The following is a 6,000-nucleotide window of genomic DNA, read 5'->3' as shown; positions in this document are numbered from 1 at the left end:
TTCGTCCATTCACTGACTTCATCCATCCACTGACTTCATCCATCTGCTTACTTCATCTATCCACTGACTTCATCTATCCACTGACTTCATCCATCCACTGACTTCATCCATCCGCTTACTTCATCCATTTATTGACTCCTTCCATCCACTGACTTCATCCATCCACTGACTCTGTCCATCCACTGACTTCATCCATCCACTGACTTCATCCATCCACTGACTTCATCCATCCACTGACTTCATCCATCCACCGACTTCATCCATCCACCGACTTCATCCATCCACTGTCTCCGTCCATCCACTGACTTCATCCATCCACCGACTTCATCCATCCACCGACTTCATCCATCCACTGACTTCATCCATTTATTGATTTCATCCATCCACTGACTTCATCCATCCACTGTCTCCGTCCATCCACTGACTTCATCCATCCACTGACTTCATCCATCCACCGACTTCATCCATCCACCGACTTCATCCATCCACTGACTTCATCCATCCACCGACTTCATCCATCCACCGACTTCATCCATCCACTGACTTCATCCATCCACTGACTTGTCTGGGAAGTCCCTCTCCCTTTTTTTTAATATGGAGGACGGAGGAACTTCTTCTTCTTCTACCCACAACGTCTCTCCTTCCATCCATTCATCCCTGGAACTCATTTTTCATCCATCAATTTTCATCTTTAATTTTTATTCTCTTTATTTAATCAACGTTCTTTCCCGACGTGGGGGAAATATTTCCCCCCCCTTAGTGCATATTAGTGTCCCTATCTGAGGATAGTTGGCTTCGATGCTGACCAGACCCGTTTGGGGGGGGGGTGGGTCAGTTTAGTATCTCTGAGGTGAACGACCCTCTGTCTGTAAAACTTGCCCAGGTCCAATGTTCCACTACTAGATGGATATAGACACAGGCCAAGGCAACACATCTGTGTGACAAATTCTGAAGTGACAGAACGTGTTTCCCCAAGTAAGGACCGAGGGCAGAGCTCCCCTCCATCCTATCTCGTTTGTATCTCCAACCTTCACGTATTGTGATACCACAAGGTCTGTGCTCTCCAACCACGGAGGTTTTGAAATGTAGGATTTATTTTTGATTTTTTAACCCCTCTCTCTATCAAAAACACTCTGATGCCCCTTTCATTTTAGGAATTCTATCAAGCAGACAGACTGATGTAGAAGAAGGACTCTCTCCGCCATTTTGGAAGGACTCTCTCCGCCATTTTGGATCTCATGGTGCCTACAGTATCTCTCTCCATGTATTTGACCTCCAACTGTATCTTCAGCTACTGGTCAGAAACGCAACAATGAATACAAGAAGCGCCTTCGCTGTCCTGCCTTTACTGTCTGCCTTCTGTATACAGTAGGCAGGTCTCTCACCAGCAATATCCTTCTCAAGGCCCCCCCCCCCCCCCCCTGGGAACGACACGACAGCATTAAGAAACAACTGCTAATGTATCCATAATGTTAGCCTTCATATAGTGCATATTACATTTACGTGTTAATCGTTTAGCAGACAGTCTTCTCCAGAGAAACTAACAGGAGCAATTAGGGTTAAGTGCCTTGCTCAAGGGCACATCGACAGATTTTTTTTTTCTCACCTAGTCAGCTCGGGGGGGGGGGCTTTCGGTTACTGGCTCAAGGCTGTTGACCGCTAGGCTACCTGTCGCCCCACATATGAATAGCTACAGTATATAAGTAAGCAGCTATGAAATTCTACACACCGGTTAAGATCATAAAGTCCTGACGACCCCCATTTAATCCACTTAGCCCTAGACTGCTACTGAGCCACATGGCGGATCAACGTTGGACACAGAAATCTACCAACCTGAACACTGACGCTGTCCTCGAAAGACTGGGATCGGCAAGGCATCTGTGCAGTACTTTAGTGGTGGGTCACTGTAGGGCCGTGCAGTACTTTAGTTGTGGGTCACTGTAGGGCCGTGCAGTACTTTAGTTGTGGGTCACTGTAGGGCCGTGCAGTACTTTAGTGTGGGTCACTGTAGGGCCGTGCAGTACTTTAGTTGTGGGTCACTGTAGGGCCGTGCAGTACTTTAGTTGTGGGTCACTGTAGGGCCGTGCAGTACTTTAGTGGTGGGTCACTGTAGGGCCGTGCAGTACTTTAGTGGTGGGTCACTGTAGGGCCGTGCAGTACTTTAGTGGTGGGTCACTGTAGGGCCGTGCAGTACTTTAGTTGTGGGTCACTGTAGGGCCGTGCAGTACTTTAGTTGTGGGTCACTGTAGGGCCGTGCAGTACTTTAGTGTGGGTCACTGTAGGGCCGTGCAGTACTTTAGTTGTGGGTCACTGTAGGGCCGTGCAGTACTTTAGTTGTGGGTCACTGTAGGGCCGTGCAGTACTTTAGTGGTGGGTCACTGTAGGGCCGTGCAGTACTTTAGTGGTGGGTCACTGTAGGGCCGTGCAGTACTTTAGTGGTGGGTCACTGTAGGGCCGTGCAGTACTTTAGTTGTGGGTCACTGTAGGGCCGTGCAGTACTTTAGTTGTGGGTCACTGTAGGGCCGTGCAGTACTTTAGTTGTGGGTCACTGTAGGGCCGTGCAGTACTTTAGTTGTGGGTCACTGTAGGGCCGTGCAGTACTTTAGTTGTGGGTCACTGTAGGGCCGTGCAGTACTTTAGTTGTGGGTCACTGTAGGGCCGTGCAGTACTTTAGTGGTGGGTCACTGTAGGGCCGTGCAGTACTTTAGTGGTGGGTCACTGTAGGGCCGTGCAGTACTTTAGTTGTGGGTCACTGTAGGGCCGTGCAGTACTTTAGTTGTGGGTCACTGTAGGGCCGTGCAGTACTTTAGTGGTGGGTCACTGTAGGGCCGTGCAGTACTTTAGTGGTGGGTCACTGTAGGGCCGTGCAGTACTTTAGTGGTGGGTCACTGTAGGGCCGTGCAGTACTTTAGTTGTGGGTCACTGTAGGGCCGTGCAGTACTTTAGTTGTGGGTCACTGTAGGGCCGTGCAGTACTTTAGTTGTGGGTCACTGTAGGGCCGTGCAGTACTTTAGTTGTGGGTCACTGTAGGGCCGTGCAGTACTTTAGTTGTGGGTCACTGTAGGGCCGTGCAGTACTTTAGTTGTGGGTCACTGTAGGGCCGTGCAGTACTTTAGTTGTGGGTCACTGTAGGGCCGTGCAGTACTTTAGTTGTGGGTCATTGTAGGGCCGTGCAGTACTTTAGTTGTGGGTCACTGTAGGGCCGTGCAGTACTTTAGTTGTGGGTCACTGTAGGGCTGTGCAGTACTTTAGTTGTGGGTCACTGTAGGGCCGTGCAGTACTTTAGTTGTGGGTCACTGTAGGGCTGTGCAGTACTTTAGTTGTGGGTCACTGTAGGGCTGTGCAGTACTTTAGGGTCCATAGACAGTAGTACTGTGTAGTTCTTTAGGGTACATAGACAGTAGTACTGTGCAGTACGTTAGGGTACATAGACAGTAGTACTGTGCAGTACGTTAGGGTACATAGACAGTAGTATTGTGTAGTTCTTTAGGGTACATAGACAGTAGTACTGTGCAGTACGTTAGGGTACATAGACAGTAGTACTGTGCAGTACGTTAGGGTACATAGACAGTAGTACTGTGTAGTTCTTTACTTTAGAGTTAAATTCACAGTTGGGATGTACATTACGTAGGACAGTCTTCTGCCTGTATTGGACCATGTCAGACTGCCTCTCTACAATCCTCCCCATCTGTCTTCAGACCACAACGCCTCTACTCTCATTTCACCTCGTCTTTCCTGTTTACATAGAGGATTTACAACAACCCAGAGAATCATGTTGAAATGCTTTACATAGAGAATTTACAACAACCCAGAGAATCATGTTGAAATGCTTTACATAGAGAATTTACAACAACCCAGAGAATCATGTTGAACTGCTTTACATAGAGGATTTACAACAACCCAGAGAATCATGTTGAACTGCTTTACATAGAGGATTTACAACAACCCAGAGAATCATGTTGAACTGACAATCAAAATATGTTTTCTCTGATGACATTTGTAACATTTGTAATCAAGGATCTCCGTCACTGTAAAGCATGGTGGTGTAGCTGTCTTCCTGTTTTGTTCCCAACGACCTGGTTGTGGGGTATATCCCCATTCTTAGGGACTCCCACCCACCCAGACGGTCATACAGTATGTCAGTAGGAAAATGAATTGAAGTGGATTGTGTCTAGCGAAAGGTTTGACAAACTGTTGTCAAAGAAGTGCCAAGCACACCTCTGGTTACCTCTTTTTGAAATTAAAGTGTTGCAGATGAATAGAAGATAGAGACTCTGGTTGATAGAAGATAGAGACTGGTTGATAGAAGATATAGACTCTGTGGTTGAATAGAAGATAGGGACTCTGTGGTTGAATAGAAGATAGAGACTCTGTGGTTGAATAGAAATAGAAGATAGAGACAGAGACTCTGTGGTTGATAGAAGATAGAGACTCTGTAGTTGAATAGAAGATAGAGACTCTGTGGTTGAATAGAAGATAGAGACTGTGGTTGATAGAAGATAGAGACTCTGGTTGAATAGAAGATAGAGACTGTGTTTGAATAGAAGATAGAGACTGTGGTTGAATAGAAGATAGAGACTCTGTGGTTGATAGAAGATAGAGACTGTGATTGAATAGAAGATAGAGACTCTGTGGTTGAATAGAAGATAGAGACTCTGTGGTTGAATAGAAGATAAAGACTCTGTGGTTGAATAGAAGATAGAGACTGTGGTTGAATAGAAGATAGAGACTCTGTGGTTGATAGAAGATAGAGACTCTGTGGTTGAATAGAATATAGAGACTCTGTGGTTGATAGAAGATAGAGACTCTGTGGTTCAATAAAAGATAGAGACAGAGACTCTGTGGTTGATAGAAGACAGAGACTCTGTGATTGATAGAAGATAGAGACGGTGGTTGATAGAAAATAGAGACTCTGGTTGATAGAAGATAGAGCCTCTGGTTGATAGAAGATGGAGACTCTGTGGTTGATAGAAGATAGAGACCCTGTGGTTGATAGATGGTTGATAGAAGATAGAGACTCTGTGGTTGAATAGAATATAGAGAATCTGTGGTTGATAGAAGATAGAGACTGTGGTTGATAGAAGATACTCTCTGGTTGATAGAAGATAGAGACTCTGTGGTTGAATAGAAGATAGAGACTCTGTGGTTGATAGAAGATAGAGACCCTGTGGTTGATAGGTGGTTAATAGAGGATAGAGACTCTGTGGTTGATAGAAGATAGAGACTGTGGTTGATAGAAGATAGAGACTGTGGTTGATAGAAGATAGAGACTCAGGGGTTGAATAGAAGATAGACTCTGTGGTTGATAGAATATAGAGACTCTGTGGTTGATAGAAGATAGAGACTCTGTGGTTGATAGAAGATAGAGACTCTGTGGTTGATAGAAGATAGAGACTCTGGTTGATAGAAGATAGAGACTCTGTGGTCAAATAGAAGATAGAGACAGAGACGCTGTGGTTGAATAGAAGATAGAGACTCTGTGGTTGATAGAAGATAGAGACTGGTTGATAGAAGATATAGACTCTGTGGTTGAATAGAAGATAGAGACTCTGTGGTTGATAGAAGATAGAGACTCTGTGGTTGAATAGAAGATAGAGACTCTGTGGTTGATAGAAGATAGAGACTCTGTGGTTGAATAGAAGATAGAGACTCCGTGGGTTGCGTCCCAAAGTAGTGCACTATAAAGAGTGCCATTTCAGACCGCGCCCTGTACTTCCGTTCAGGTCCCTTGAAGGAAAAGCCATGTGTAGTGTTCCCACTCCGTACGACATTAAGCATGATGGATTAATGAGTTCTTCGGCGAACCCTGTGGTATAACCTACATGTCCCCTTGAAATACATTGAACATGTGACCTACCACTCTCTGAATGGTATTGACGTGTTGAGAATCACCTTGAAAAGGCTAAGGAGTTGATCCAGATTGATGTACGGGTTACATTAGTATCATAGTTGTTTCCCTGCAGCCCCAGGCCTTAGCACTGATGATGCCTGCATTTATTA

The sequence above is a fragment of the Oncorhynchus gorbuscha genome, linkage group LG13 (genome assembly GCF_021184085.1).
Source record: "Oncorhynchus gorbuscha isolate QuinsamMale2020 ecotype Even-year linkage group LG13, OgorEven_v1.0, whole genome shotgun sequence".
Taxonomy (NCBI): Eukaryota; Metazoa; Chordata; class Actinopteri; order Salmoniformes; family Salmonidae; genus Oncorhynchus; species Oncorhynchus gorbuscha.
This window is presented reverse-complemented; position numbering follows the sequence as displayed.